The sequence below is a fragment of the Dromaius novaehollandiae genome, chromosome 3 (genome assembly GCF_036370855.1).
Source record: "Dromaius novaehollandiae isolate bDroNov1 chromosome 3, bDroNov1.hap1, whole genome shotgun sequence".
Lineage (NCBI taxonomy): Eukaryota > Metazoa > Chordata > Aves > Casuariiformes > Dromaiidae > Dromaius > Dromaius novaehollandiae.
The window spans coordinates 107,479,339-107,494,791 of record NC_088100.1 but is presented as its reverse complement, the minus strand read 5'-3'; the positions used below and the strand labels follow the sequence as shown (position 1 = coordinate 107,494,791).

Below are 15,453 nucleotides of genomic sequence, written 5' to 3'. Positions count from 1 at the left end.
TGTAAAATAAATAAAACTTTGTATGATCAGGTCTTGTTCACCTTGAGCAACTGCAGAAGTGGGTAATTCTTGTCATAGACATTCTTATCTGTTCAGTCATGTACAGAAAAACTTTGCTTTTGCCGATTAGGCAACTGGGAACCCATTGATCTGAGCCAGTAGTTGTGTGGGTTTCTCCATAGGACAGCAAATTTTTTATTTAATTTTTAACTCATTAAAGAGCAAGTTCCTCTAGCAAAGCCCTAAAGGATACACCCAAGCAATGTTTAATAAACATGCTTTTTCCTGATTTTCTTAGTATCTTCACTCCTTTTGGAGCAAATGTAATTTGATTCTTACTGCTATTTTGAGAGAGATTCTCAGTGCTCTTTAATCAAGAGCAAGAAAATGGAAAAGTGCCAGAGAAACATCTGAAGATAAGGAGAAACTGGACAGAGCAAAGTATAAATGCAATCCCATTTTCAGAATTACCATTGACCACAAAGCAGCTGATGGCCATTTTCTAATGGTATTGGTAATTTTCTAGTATAAGCTCCACTGTTATACCTTTATTGAAGATTTACCCAGAACTGTGACTTTTTACATAGTTTTCTGACCTGGCTCACCAAAGGCTAAGCTGTGAATACCACACCTTTCCTACTGCTTTCCTTAATATTTCCTGCTGTCTTGGCTAGCTGCTGTTATTTCTGTCACCCGTCATTCATTGATCATTGAGTCAGAGAATGATTCAAATGTTATTTAAACAATGATATTTGAAGACTGTTTATCAGTGACTCTGTCTCTGTGGGAGGAGCATTTTGCAATATGTACTCCACATTTTTTCCCTCTGATAATCTGGAGATCTGGTGGTGTTACAGGTCTGCTGGCTCACCTTCCCCTGTGTGACTCAGCTCCCCCAGGGCTCCCACTCTCTTCTGTACTCGCCCAGCAAGAAGCACCAGCAGAGTGTTACAGTTGCTGAGCTCCTCAAGCAGTGTCCTTGCCTTTGCTTAAATGTTTGGGCAAACACGATCCCTGCTTTCAGGAGCTGATAGATGAGACAGATCCTATCTGTTTGCAGAAAGGGGGGGAGGGTTACAGGATGGATGACAGCAGCTATTGTCAGACCATGGGGATAGTAGTGGTTAGGGCAGGATCTTTTTGGTTGTCCATGTTCAGTTCTGAAATGGTCCTGGAAGGCATGAGCCTTGCAGAAGCAGCTCCCAGTTGCTTTTCTTCTGTTCCTGGGGCATTTGCCAACTTTTGGCTTAGCTGAGGCAGGACCCAGGGTGTTGATTGCTCTCTTAGGAGAGTGAAGGGCTATGTTCACCTTTTCAGTGAAGGGCGTCGCCAGAGTTATTTTCTGTGCACTGCCACTGAAAAGCCAGGCTTTGCTTTGCAAGATCTACAAAAGAAGATCCTGGTGTGCACAGTTCTCATCACTCCCCCACACAGAGTTTGGATCATGCCAGTCCATGTAACTCAATAGTTATCCCATGTTTAAGCAGTATCAATATCATATTCCACAGAAGAATGATCTGACCTTTCTTGTTTATATGAAAAGTGTGTCCAGGAGGCTTCATTGTCAGTCGGGTAGTGCCAGCTGCGAGCTCACAGTACATCTTGTCAGCTCCAAAGCTCTCACCAGGGCTTTGAAGTTAGTGAGGAATTATTTGGCCTGGCACAGAGCATCTTGTAGCATTACAGGTTTTTATTTCATAGTGAAACCTGTACATGGCAGGAATAAAAAAGTTCTCCTGAGTCAGAGGCTGCACATTCAGCAGTGCTGGAATGGCGGTGGGCTGTGACAACACACGGTCAAAGCAGGTCATTTTGTCTGTATCTCCAGAACCTGATGAAGATGAGCTAGTTTGGATATTTAAGAACTGGTCATGGATCATGCTGCTGGAAAAATCAGAAACAGCTAAGAATGGTTTATTTTAGTTCTTGCTCAGCTGTGGAGTGTGAGGGCAAAAAAAATATATGGCTTACAGCTGAGCTTACCCTTACATCCAGCTGAGGTAGTAGGGTCTTCAGTTGAGTTAAATGCTGGCAAAAATTTCCAGTGATATCAATTGTTCTCTGAACAGAGGTTTAGTTGGTTCAGTTTTTTTTATATTGCCCTGAAGTCCCTGTGGTTCACTTTTTGCTGAGTAAGCAAACTAAAAGTAAGTAACTTACGTTCTTAAAAAAGACTTTCTCAGTCCATCTCTGCTGAGTTCGTGTATGTGGGTGCCCATCTGATAGATCTTTCCAGTTCCCAATAGTCTAACATTGTATTTTTATACATAAAATATCAAAGAACAAACACCTCACTTAATGTTACAGAAGCAAGTGTGTTTATGAGGCAGAAAAAAAAATCCAACTTTCAAAGCAATAATTTTTTCTTACAATTACAGAAGCATCTCAAATCCCTAACCTTGTGTAGGTGCCTGTGTGCTGTCTGTTAGGTGCCTGCACTTTGTCAGAGACTCTTCTCTAAACTGATAAGAGTAACAAAGAGAAGGGAGAATCCCTATTGCACGAGGGACAAATGAAGTGATTCACTCCAGGTCACAAATGAGGTCTGTGGTAAAGCTGGGAACAGAAGTCTAATCTTCCCCAAGTCTCAGGCCCTTCCCTGCAAGTACTCCCTTGCTTTATTATGCTTTATTTTGTCCATAACACTGAAATGGAAATAATGCCAACAGTGCTAAAGGAGTCCTTTTGTGTTTTTAGTGCTGCTGGCCAAGGAGATACGAATGTATCCAAACCATAATTGCAACTGATCAGCTATGGCTGCAGTACACCTGACATCACATCTGTTAGTCTGAGGCAGTCCTCAGCTTTAGTCAGGGATAGCCCATGATGGTGTAAAACACCTCCCAGGATCCACCATTCTCTCTGTAATCGCATGAGTGTGGGTTCATGTTATCTACAAAGCAAAGCAAAACAGAGACATCTCTGCAAGCAGCAAAACCACGATCTCACGGACTGTTGTGGGTCAGGCTGTCCCTGACTGTGTGACTGTACTGACTCCCTTCTGTGGGTGCCCTGCTGCGGGGATCAGGTAGGGCTGGGCTGTGGGAAGGGAGAGAGGAAAGAGAGGCATAGCTTTATCTTTGTCTGACCTGGCTATCCAAACTGCCTGGCCAGGGGGCAGCATATGAGCCAACTTTAAAGGATACCACAAGCACATTGGTACTGCTTCCTGATCATGTGGCTCCTCCAACTAGTCCTCTGTCTTACCTCGGACTGTACGGGAAATGGTTCTCCATCTCATAGCAATATTCAGGCTTATAATGCCCATTTTGGTTCAGGACTAACCTGAGCCCTTTTGATTTTTTTTTCCCCATGAAGCATACATGAGGCCAGCCTTAACTTGCCCAACACCCAGGGGTGCTGGCAGTTGCTTGGGGAAAAGAAGGGCCAGGCCAAAGTCCATGCCCTCAGGAACCCAAACTGAGCATCGGCTGTGGATTTCTCAGGACTAGCTGAGTGTTACTCTCACCAGGCTTTTGGCTATTCTAGGGAGAGACCGTCCTTGTTTTTGGCCATTCTTTTTTATTTGTCAGAAACTTGTTGACTCAGTCCAATCCCAGATGAGTTTTCCAGTGAGTGTTTTTACAGAGGTCTTTACTGGTTCTCCGGGCAGTGTTGTAAGGGAGGAGAGTTACCACTGAATTACCACTGAAACAAGATTTAATTAGTGAGTGTGACAAGTGAGTCAGACTCTTTCTATGCAACCTTTCTCGATACAATTAGATAAAGAAAAGGTAGTAGCACTCAGCTTTCAAGATTTCTTTATCTTTGATAGCTCTCACAGTCTTCTTCCAAGGCCTAGGCTTCAGGGATGAAACTCAGCAGTTTTATTTGACAGATGCAGATAGTCCTAAAAGGTACAAAATGGGGTGGGTTGATGTATAGCTGTTACTGGCATTCATTTGGAGTGATTGGAGCACTCACTTTTGTCTTTGCAAGCCTTCCCCAAAGCACGCCAACAGAATCTGTGTATTCCACTCTCCCTGGGCTTCATGTGTCCCTTAGAAATTAAATTACACCTGCCAACAGAACTCAGCAATGGAGGGCAGGTGGAGGGGAGTGTCATATCCACTCAAAAGGGTAGGAGGGAATTTTGAGAAGATACTCACATTTACAGTTAAGTTTTCAAGGGTTTGCGCCTCAGCTAAAAATCCTTTTGGAAACAGTCGCATTTTAGAAAGACCTGCGTGTCTGTTGAAATCAGTGACTGATGGCTTTTAAGCACGTCTGGAATCCTGGTCTTTGATTCAGGTCACACTTTCTGTTTGGCTAAGAAAAAGGGATCTCATGCTCTTATTTATCTCTCCTCCTTAAACACTCAAAGAGATTTGAAAACTGCAAATGTAGAAGTAGCAAAAGGAAATATTTTCTTCCACACAAAGCATAATTCCCCTGTGCAACTCACTACCAGTTGTGGAGTTATCAAGAATTCATCAGGATTCAGGAAGGGAGTGGAATTTTATGGTTGGACCTTAGAGGACTTATGCAGCCAGCTGTAAAGGAAAGTTGCAGGTCTGACATGTAAGCTCCTCAGTGCTTTTTAAAATCCCATGCTATCTGGAGAACAATACCATCCATGGATATTTTAGATGTTTTATTTATTTTTGTTTTAATGATGGGATAGGAACATAATCCTATTTCTAAAGAACAGTGCCCAGAAGGGAACTTCTGCAATAGGCACATCATTGTATTGTTTTCTCTTTGGGTAGAAAGAAGTGGAGCCATGGTATTGCAAGAGACGGGTCATATCTCTAGGTACCCTTGTCTCTCTGATTATGACTATGTTCATTTTCCCCGCAGATAGACTTTGAGTGCCCTGGGGCCGCTATGTCATGTTAAATGGAGTACCAGATCAAGGCTGCTGAAAATTATCTCCCAGTGCGTCAGAAGTGAATGTTTCATAATCTCTGGGTGAAATACCATCTTATCATACCTCAAGATTTTGTTCTCAGAGGGCATAATGCATACTATACTCATCTAATGCATACTCAACTCATGTAATCTGTACTTCCTTTCTTTTCCTAGAGACAGTGAATGTCTCTTGTAAGTGCCAGCAATTTTCTTTCTGTGGTGTGAAGTACCTTTTGTCTTAAGGAACCTCAGCTAGCTCACCATCATGAGTCATTTCAATTAATCACAGATAATAATAATACTCACAAAGAAGATCATACTTATTTATTATATTACTTTCAAAGAAGGCTGAGACAACACACTAATTCTGTCCATGACTCCAGTAGAGTTGGTGTGTCAGATTACTGCCAGATTACTGCTTTACTATGCATGTCTATGTGGTGTATATGTGTTAGCTAGTACATCTGTTCCAAAAGAGATGTTCAGTGGTTCCACACAAGAAGGCTTGATTCAGTTCTCAGAAGTCTTTCATCTGTTGATCAGATATGGAGATGACACAAGCTTCCCCACATGATCATCCACAGAGTCTCAGCCTTTACCAGGTAGGGCTGGCTTAAGGAACACTTGTACTTTATTGCTTCTTCATGCTCATTTTAATTTCTCTATTGGGACTCCTTGGGCACTGGCCCAGGCCTTTGCATTAATTTGAATAGGCCTTGTTTCATGCCTTACGTGACTTCTCAAGCATATGAAATAAATATCTGTGTTTTGCAGATCAGCCCATATCTCCTATGTCAAAAGACTCTAAATTATTTTACGTAGTTCACTCATTTATCTGTATAGAAATATAGCTTCTCTGGAATAGAGTGCAGCAGCCTGGTAGAAAAGTAGCCTACAAAGCTCAACACAAGAGAATCTGCAAAGAAATTTTCACCAAGGAGTCTGAGCAAATCTCTCCTCTGTTTTTCAAGCCTATATGCAATGCCATGACATCATTAATGTTCATGCAGAGTAGACATGTATTCTTACGCTCTAATCCAATGTGGTAGATTGCCTAACATTCAGTTTGTTTACTTCTTTGCTTTGACGAGTCAGAGTCCAGCAGTCAATGAGCTCATTAATAACCTCATTGCATGGGAAACAAATCTAGAAGAACTGTCAAATGGGTTATACAGACGTAAGTGAGAACAGAACTTGGCCATGCATTTTTGAGAAAAGTCACTGAGTTAAGTTTTGAGAGGTGTCGTTCCCATAGATCTGAAGAATTTCCTTGCTCTCATCATTGCATTTGCCACTGTGACAAACTGCCAGGAAAGCAAAAAACATATTCAATGAGCAAAATGATTCATTTTGCATTGTCTGGTCCAGATTTTCCTAGATGGTAGACGTTTCCACTGCTGAGCAAGTCTGTGGGGCAGCCCTGAGCTCCCGAGGATCCCCCATGGCAAACCACTCTCCTGAAGTGCATGCGCAGAGCCAGTGAAACCTGCAGTTATACCTCCTCATGGTAAGTGCGCTCCATTTTTAGCTAGCTGCTTATCTCTACCATATTCTTCCTTCCCTGTCTTTCCCTAGGGTGAACATGTTTAACTTCAAGACCCTGAGCTTCAAGGTTCATTTCAGAAACCCAGCAGGTTCGATCCAGCGTAGGTGGGCAAAGATGACCATACTGGTTAAAGAAACTCTTTGATCAGGCTAAAAACAGATCACTGTCATGGCTAGTAGGTTGAACAAAACTGGCTGTGACTTGTGTAAGCCATTTGAATCCACATATGCAGAACTGCAGGACTGAGCTTGGTGTGTGTGGTGGGCAAAGTGCTCCTCAAGGGTACAAAGAGTGAATGGCAGTTTCAAGTGGAAATAGAAATTCACCCTGAATCTGACTGGCCTGAGCTTCTTCAGTAAAACCAATGTCTACAATAAAGAGAGCCACACCTTTTTACTTAAAACTTCTTTCATCCTGCTCCTGGAGAGAAGTTGGAGTATGGAACAGGAATTGATTTGACTCTTTGTGTTGATAAGAACCATATTTGGAGCAACAGGCTATGAGTCATTACATTCCTAAGCTGTCTGCATGGGAGCTACTTGAAGAGATCTTCTTGTAGCCAAAGTGGAAATAAAGCTGTAAGTGTCTTAAATGTCGAGGAGGTTCCCTAACAAAATGGAGGGTTCCCATTCCAGGTGAAGGTGTCAGCCTGTCCCCTTTCTATAATTATCCCATTTCTTAAATGATAGTGAGTGTGAAGTGAGTGTGGTCATGAAAGGCAGCAGACAGTCCAGAGTGGTTTTCCTCAGTTACCACTGAGCTCAGAGATTGCTGTGCTCCTTTTTTTCCCCAGGTAATTCATTGTTTGCCCTTCCTAATGCTATCATAATTATTTGTAAGGAGTTTCTGCTTAGCTGTGAATGTGGCAACAGAAATGGGTGTTTAAAACCAGTACCTTCTGCATTTGTAGGCCCTTTGTGGCTCATGTGCACCACTGTCAGATTAACCAATGGTATATTGCCATTACTCCAGTTTAATACAAGCTCAGATTTTGAACTGCAAAGGATAGTGGCCTCGTTGCAAATGAAATAAAAATTATTTATAGATACAAGGTGCATATTTGTTCAGCTATTCAGTAGGAAGTTTCAAAAAAAATACCACCACTAGAGATTTTTCTGTTCCCATTGGTTTAAACTGGAATGTGCTCAGGTATTCTACTAATGGATAACAGTATAAATTCTTAAGGCAGGCAGATAATTACTCTTAAAGACAAGGAAGCTTTGGACTTTTATTGCTGTGTCTATAGGCTGTAAACTCTTCAACACCGAGGCTTTCTTGGTGTCTATAAAACATCCAGCCCACAGTTAGCTCCATAGAACAGTACCTAGTTACCATCTGGCACTGACTATAACATACAGGTGTCTGCAGTACTTGTACTGTACTGGTAGTTTTGTGCAGGACTGGGTCTTAGTGCTGACATGGTCTGTTGCAGCAGGACCCTATATGCCTTACAAGTTACTTTTCACATCTGAGGAATATGTTGCAGGTCATTATTTAAACTAATACCATCTCCTGATATGGTACCAAGCATCTGAAATAAGCGGATATTGAACCATACTCTAAGAATGGAGAGTTTTCGTGTTTCAAATTTTCATGTTTCAAAATTAAGTGCCCTCAATAATGAATGAGTCCCTGTGCGTGCTTTGTCCCTGAGGCTGTCTGCAGTGTGGAGTAGCTGTTATGGAGCACCAGCCCCGCTTTGGCTTGAGCACAGCAACCCAGAAAACAACTGTACATGCTCAGGAAGGAAATCAGTGTGAAGTTCTTGCAGGGAGAGACTCACTATGGCTGAAATGAGAGAATGAGAAATTTGAACAGACATACAGCAGAAAAATCACTAAAACTGTTACCAAACATGCAGTGCTGATTTCAGAATTGGAACCTAGGTTAAAATCTTTTGATTTCTGTCTTTATTTCCCCTCTCTTTTTAGTCCTAATGTCTAAGTTTTTATATTTCAAAGGTAGGGAGAACCATCACAAATATAATAATTGCCAAAAATATTTTTTTCTCCTCTAGTTAAGTTCAAATTATTTCAAGTTCTAAGGGGGAAAATACAATATTTTAGCAACATAAACTGTGAGAGAAAAATGAGAAAATGGACAATGAGAAAATTGTCTGTTTTGCAAAATTGCAAAAGCTTTCCAGATACGGTGTGAAAATTCATTAGAAATTTCAGTGACTAAATGCTACTTTTTGTGTTTTTAGAATGACATTTCTTTCCCATCAGCTCATCATTATGAATACAGGGAAGAAAAGAGGATCTTTTCTGGCCAAACATCTCACACAAGTTTTTAACCAAAGGGTTTCTTTCTAAGAGATTTTGAGGGGACTCACAAATAGCTTTTGTCCCTACAGTCTTTACTTATGTGAGTGTAAACATGATGTTACTGCATAAAAGTGAGCAACTTTGTGTAAATGTTGCTGTGTATCTACTAATCCCATTTTCCCTCCCCTTTTTATCTGTATATGATTTTGTATTTGGTTTGTTAATGGAATTCTGTGGGAATGAGGTTTTCCATTTTCTCCAAAGAGAGGAGTGAACGTATTAGTTTAATTTTCATGTGAAAGCTAAATATTAATCAAAACATTTCCTTTTGGATTTGTTTGTACATCCATTCCTACAAGAAATAAGACCAAGAGTCATTACAAAAGGGAAAATAAAAATGTTACATTTGGCCTGTCCTGGAATTCTGCATTCTATTCTTTTTTTTTTCAAAATAAAAAGGTAATTGAAGCTGACACATTTCAGTTACAATGAAAATGGTGTTTCCTGGTGTTGCACTAGAAAATTCTAACCCGTACTGATTGGGAGGCCAAGTTTGCATGCATACAAGTGCTGGATACCGGCTTCGCTGGGTGAAATCATTGACCTGTGTTTTACTAGAAGTCAGACTTGATCATAGTGATCCTTCCTGATGCTGAAGTCCATAAAATAGCTGTGTGTTTTTCTCTTGGTTCAACAGTAGTTTCTTTTTTAAATCTAAGAATTGATATTTGGCAAATTGCTTTCAGTCTTAACAAAGAGCTGAACATTTCGTAGCCATTTTCTGCTGTCTGTCCCTGTCTGGAATCACCTGGCTCTGGAAGGCATACTTCTTGAAATGAGATATAAGCCACTCTGGCTCCCTTGCAAAGAGATGAAGATATCAAAGACATGATCACTGTGAACATCATGTGTATATCTGGAAAGAGATGGGTTGCCGTGCTGGGCAATCACAGGCGTGTTTGCTGTAATCTCTACCTGATCTGGACAAATGCTACAGCTGCTAAGCAGACAGAATTACTTTTGCATCCTAAACTGATAAGCTAAAGGTCTCCAGTGAGAACAGCAGTGGAAAAGACTGTTAATTTTTTCCTTTGAGACTCCACTTAAAACTAGCTCATGTTTATCAAATGGTGAAAGAAATGATCTAAAGTATTGTTCCTTCGCACTGCCTTGCCCGTTTGCAGAGCAGCGTGTGGGTGCAGCAAGCACTAGAAGAGCTGCGGGGCTGTGCAAGGGGTTGGGAGACAGTTCACTGCTGAGTTGACGTGCAGGCCTGAGCAGGGAATGAGCAGAGAGAGAAGGTCTGTGCTCTTCAGCCTGGCAACAGTGGATATTTCTTTTCCTTTCTCATTAGAAGAGCCGTCTTCTCCAACCTCCATAGCCAGGCTGGGAGGATATGCTGTTGTGTTTGTAAGATATGCACGCAGCCTCCCTTTTTCTAGAGTCCCTAGGCTTTAATGTTATTAGTCTCACAGTAATTCCTGCATATAGGAAAAGAATATTAGCCCCATTTCACAAAAAAATGACTAAACACAGACTAAGCACCAGATCTGTGAAGAAGTACAGGACCTAACTCCCACCGAAATCAGATGGGGTGATCACCTTCAGGTGGAGTAATACCTTCAGGAGGTGGGCAATAAGCAATGTGCCTACAGGTAATCTGAATAGAGAAGGGTCCTGAGCTAACATATCCTCAGCCTCATCTTCACTCTTCATTGTCTCCTTTCCCACCACTAAGGAAATTGCCTTTCCCAAACCATCCCTGGACTTTAGTGCTGACTGAACAATTATCTGGTTGAACTTCTCAGACAGGTGGAACAAATGTATTCATGCAAATAGGTCTTTCAGCTGTTAAGGAAGGAGCAGGAGCTCTGTAGGGCGCTCCCTCAGGTACCCTGCATGCCCAACACCACGGCAGAGTCACCACCCTAAGCCGGGGACACTCCCGGAGCAGAAACGGAGGGGAGATGATTCCAACAATCCATGTTTCCATTTTAATGGGAAATTTGGCCTTCACACTTCTTTGTCATCTAGAACCATTTCTTTCTTTTCATGCGTTAACTTGAGGCTGGGTTCCCAGCACAATCCAGCGAAGGGAAACAGCTGTTGGCTTAAGTCCTTTGGAAAGCTCTCTGTTGAGCTCAGAATCGGACCATTCTTGGTGCGAGCTCCTGCAGACAACAGGTGACTCATTCTGCTTTGGAAAGGGCAGCCATATCCTCTGCTGTTTCCTTGAGGGCTGTAGGCAGTTCATACAGCGATTTCAGCATTGCCTTTTCTTCTGCTAACTGAAGAGAAGCTCTGTGCTTACCCTTTGCAACAAAGCCAAACTAATCTGGAATACACATTTGATCTAGATTATCCCTTTACTCTTTGGTTTAAAGTAACACACAAATAGCGCAAATGGATAAAGCCTGCCTCCCTGCCAAGAGATTTATTGTGCGAACCACAGCAACTTTAGATGAATAGTGATGAATACTGTAAATGAGTTGGTATTAGCAAAGAGATGAATACCTCCACTAAATTTTACTCCCATTGAGTGACTGTTGAAATGCTCAGCAGATTTACAGTCCAGAGCTACCTGAAACACTAAGGAATTAGGAAATAAAGACTTTGGTTTTATGTGTATCCCTGATTGCCCTAACTCCCACACTAGCAATGACTGACACAGGAGGCAAACAGGACAAGCTTTTATTTATCCTGATTTATAATAGCATTTTCTGTAGTGGCTTATAGAAATTATAAACAAAATGTTCACACAGTAAGAGAGGGAGGAAATGCCAATATATTAAAATCAATGGACCAAACTGTGCACTATACTGTGAGTACTTTTGGCCAGGGGATGGAAGTGACCTGTGTTTGGCTGAATTGATTCTTCCATCTCTTGTTATTTACGCCAACACAAATGTGCTCCTGTGATGTCAGTTAGCAAGGGACAGGCATAAATACAAGGGCAAACAGGCCAGGAAAATTTCCATCTGATCACTGCCTCAGGCAAGGGGGAGCTGTACCTGTGAAAAGCATGGAGGGGATTCACCTCCTAAAACGGACCATCTGTGGAGACCCTGGGTCTCTGTGTGGAGTCTTTGGCTCCCACGACAACATGACTACTGAAGGGAGGAAGGGGAGAACTAGGAAATCTGTCTCAGAACCACCTTGAATAAAAGTCGTCATTGCAGATGAGCTGAGATTGTTCCCCCAGAAGTTATATTTTTAATATCTTTTGAAAAATATTTCTTCTAGGAACACTTCCCGGTTTGGAACAGGAATCTGTGAAACCACTGCAGAAGTGACATGTCTTTTGCTGCCACTGCAAAACTGCCCTCAAACCCAGCTGATTTCCCTGTATCCAAATATCCTCATTTATATATGTGGTAAACTCTCTTAGGATCCTGCTGCTAAAATTGCTGAGCACATGCTCTATATTGGTCATGCTCCAGCCATTTCTACTTATGGATGGCACTCTGTGCTTTAACCCTTCAGAGCATCCCATAGTGTAGGTGTGAATGTAGAGTTCAAACCAGACTGCCAGGGATACACGGAATGTTAATTGAAAATAGCGCAGGAGTTGTAGTTCTCCACAGTTTCACATAACTGTGCATGTCACTGCTTTCATTGCTAGGAAAGCACCAATTACCCGACTTGAAGTGAACAGCCCCTTCTGAACTTCTGCACTGAGAAACTGCACAAAGCTGTAGCTTGTGGAGGAGGCTCTGCGCTCTAGCATGGCAGGCTTTGTAGACAGCGTATACTGAAGCTATATAGCTTATGCATGTGTGGACACCTGTGTTTTTCCATAATTACCAGGTACCACTTGCCTCTAAACCCAGAAATAGAAGCCTGGCTCTTTATTACCTGCCACAGTATAGCCCCAGTCCACGTGGGCTCCAGGCTGTCTCTCTCTCCAAACCCTAACGCTATCCCTGACCCTAATTCACAAATTAATCTCAGGTGGGGCCTAAAACTGAACCCACCAGGCCCATGGCTGGCCTAAAGGAAAAAGTTGTCCTGACAGCAATATAGATGCAGCCTCGCATTACCTTTGGCATGCCCTTTGCAGCCCCGCTCCCTGTGGGGCTCTAGGCTTTGTCTCCCTCCTAACCCTAACCCTAGTCCTAACCTGAATACTAACCTTAAACCTGAAGTCCGGCATGGCCTGAGGCCACTAGGCCCTTTGCTGGCCTAAAGGAGGAAATTGTCCTTGGAGCGATCTTGGTGCAGCCTCACAATGCCTTTGGCGTGCTGTTTACAGCCCTGCTCCCTGTTGGGCTCTAGGCTTTATCTCCATCCTCACCTTAAGCCTAACCCTAACCCTAACTCTAATGTCTGGCGTGGCCTGAACCTGAGCCCACCAGGCCCACTCCTAGTCAAGAGGAAAAATTGTCCTGGGAGCGATCTTGGTGCAGCCTCACATTTCCTTTGGCATGCCATTACAGCTGGACTCCACATTGGGCTCTAGGCTTTATCTCTCTCCTAACTTTAATTGTAACCAGAACCTTAACTGTAACCATAACCCTAACCCTAATGTCGAGAGTGGCCTGAGCCCACCAGGCCCAAGGATGGCCTAAAGGGAAAAGCTGTCCTGGGAACGATCTTGGTGCAACCGCACATTTCCTTTGGCATGCCCTTTACAGCCCCACTCCACATGGGGCTCTAGGCTTTATCTCCCTCCTAACCCTAACCCTAACCTTAACCCAAATGTCTGGCATGGTGTGAAGCTGAGCCTACCAGGCCCATTGCTGGCCTAAAGGGAAAAATTGTCCTGGGAATGATCTTGGGGCAGCCCTGCATTGTCGTTGGCATGCTGTTTACAGCCCCACTCCACACTGGGCTTGAGGCTTTATCTCTCTCCTAATCCTAGCCCTAACTCTGACTAGTAGTCTTTTATTTTGTGCGGTGGGGAATACAATATGAGTTTTGGATACGAGATACTGGGGCAGCTGTGGTATGTGTCCTGGGTAGGTAGCATGCAGTGAGACTGCCAATGCCTGGGCTGTATGTCTCAGCCTGTCTGGACTCCTGTCGCTGTGGGGCTCTGGCCCACTTGGGTTCAGCTGATCTCTCCTTGTTGTGAGGGAGAGAAATAGCAAAGAAGAATAGCAAAGCTTTGTGTGAGGGAATAGCACAGTGGCAGTAATAGGCATTGAAATGTTAAAAGATGCAATGGTATTTATGCCCATATAAGTATTTGTTGTCACTATAGCACAGGGAAAAGTGAGCTCAAGGCTTTTGCTCTATCAGGTATCTTGCCTCAATCAGTGCTCGGGTGGAGAGCAATCAGGGATAGTTAATAGCTTCTTGCTGTGGAAGTGAGGACTGGCGCTGAGAATGGGGTTCCTCTGCCAGCTTTGTTGTGGCTTTTCTCTCTAATGTATGCTAGAGCACCCTGTAGTATAAGGACACCAGCCAAGGGCTGATTTCTCTGTGGCGTTTCTGTGCAGCAGCACACACAAATTCCACGCTGACTCAATATTTCTCAACATGTGGGTCTTACAGTGGCCACCCTGGCTTGTGATCTGTGTAACCCTCATCTGGCACAAGCTGGTGAAATGGTGATACATCTACTATTCCACCACAGGCTACTTGGAGCTGTGTTGCCAGTTTTCAATGTCCATCAGAATCCCAGTGGCACTTCAAAGAAAAGAGCAAATAGTGGCTAGTTTGTGGTTGTCCCACGTTAGTAGGAAAGAGGGATGAGGGCACCGCTCCCCACTAAGCCCTTAGAGGATATAAAACTGCTTGCTCAGTGCAAGTCTCGCTGCAGGTGAAACACGCACATTGTTTTTGTTTGTCTAGCTACATGTGTTTCTGAAGACTAAAATTACAAGCCCAAGTACTTCTTGGGAAAGACATATGCTCTTAAATTGGATGATGTGAAATGCTGCTCCAAGAATTTGCTAGTTCAGGAACTCAGCTGCGCAGGTCCTCCCTCAGCCACCTGCCTCAGTGGCGCTTTCACAGGTGGGCTAAGCTACAGCATTGACCCTACTGGTTTACTAGACAAGTCCTCAGTAGTTCTGGTTCATCTCCCTTTAGACGTCTTTTTTCCCCCCATTTTTTGCTTGAGGTGATGGTAAAATGCTGATTTTTGCTTTGCCACAGTACTCTGGGAAACTTGTAGTGGGAACCATATGAGTATGATCAGTACCTTTACAGTACGGGCCTTGCTAATGACTGGCCTTCTGTGGGTGGTGACAATGCAAATAAATAACAATACTCAGATGGAAAATTCCACAGATGAACTGAGATGGTTTCTGAAATTCTTTTTGAAGTGAGAAAACAACTGTATCTCAGCAGAGAGCCTGCAGTGGGTGGATTCATCATACAAACAACAAGAGTGAGCAACGGGAACATCTGTGAGTGCTGAATTCAAATGCTGAGGGTCTGGAAAACTTGGTGAGCAAGACTGTATTTCATGTGATGTGAAAATGTACCAAAGAGTAATGGAACTCCATAGGAAGCACAAGATTGGTAGTATGAGGGCTACTTACCCCTTATGGCACCTGAATTTCCTGGATAGCTCAACTCATCATCATGAAATGTCAACATCAGAAAATGGCATACAGTCAGATACAAATTCTGATTTGTGCGCTTTCTGCCAAATGTTATGTGTATGCTGCAGATGAGGAGAAAAATCTGTTTTACATACACAGAAATATTCATGATGATTTAAATGTGTTTGTTTTTCGAAACATGATTAGCAATCCACCAGAGCTTTTTTTATTTTTGCGTCCATCTGGGGATTGCCACCTACATCCTTGCTCTTTCATTACATGAGGAAATAATAGA

At 42.8% G+C, this 15,453-nt stretch overlaps 1 long non-coding RNA gene across 2 annotated transcripts in view; it reads left to right on the top strand.

The window, feature by feature from the left end:
• Positions 1-15,196, top strand: part of LOC112988176 (uncharacterized) — a 154,804-nt gene extending 139,608 nt beyond the window's left edge. For both annotated transcript variants that reach the window (XR_010388113.1, XR_010388114.1), the window contains 2 exons: positions 6,220-6,358; positions 14,937-15,196. This is a non-coding gene — a long non-coding RNA (uncharacterized LOC112988176). The remainder of the gene's footprint in view (positions 1-6,219; positions 6,359-14,936) is intronic.
• Positions 15,197-15,453: the final 257 nt, after the last annotated feature.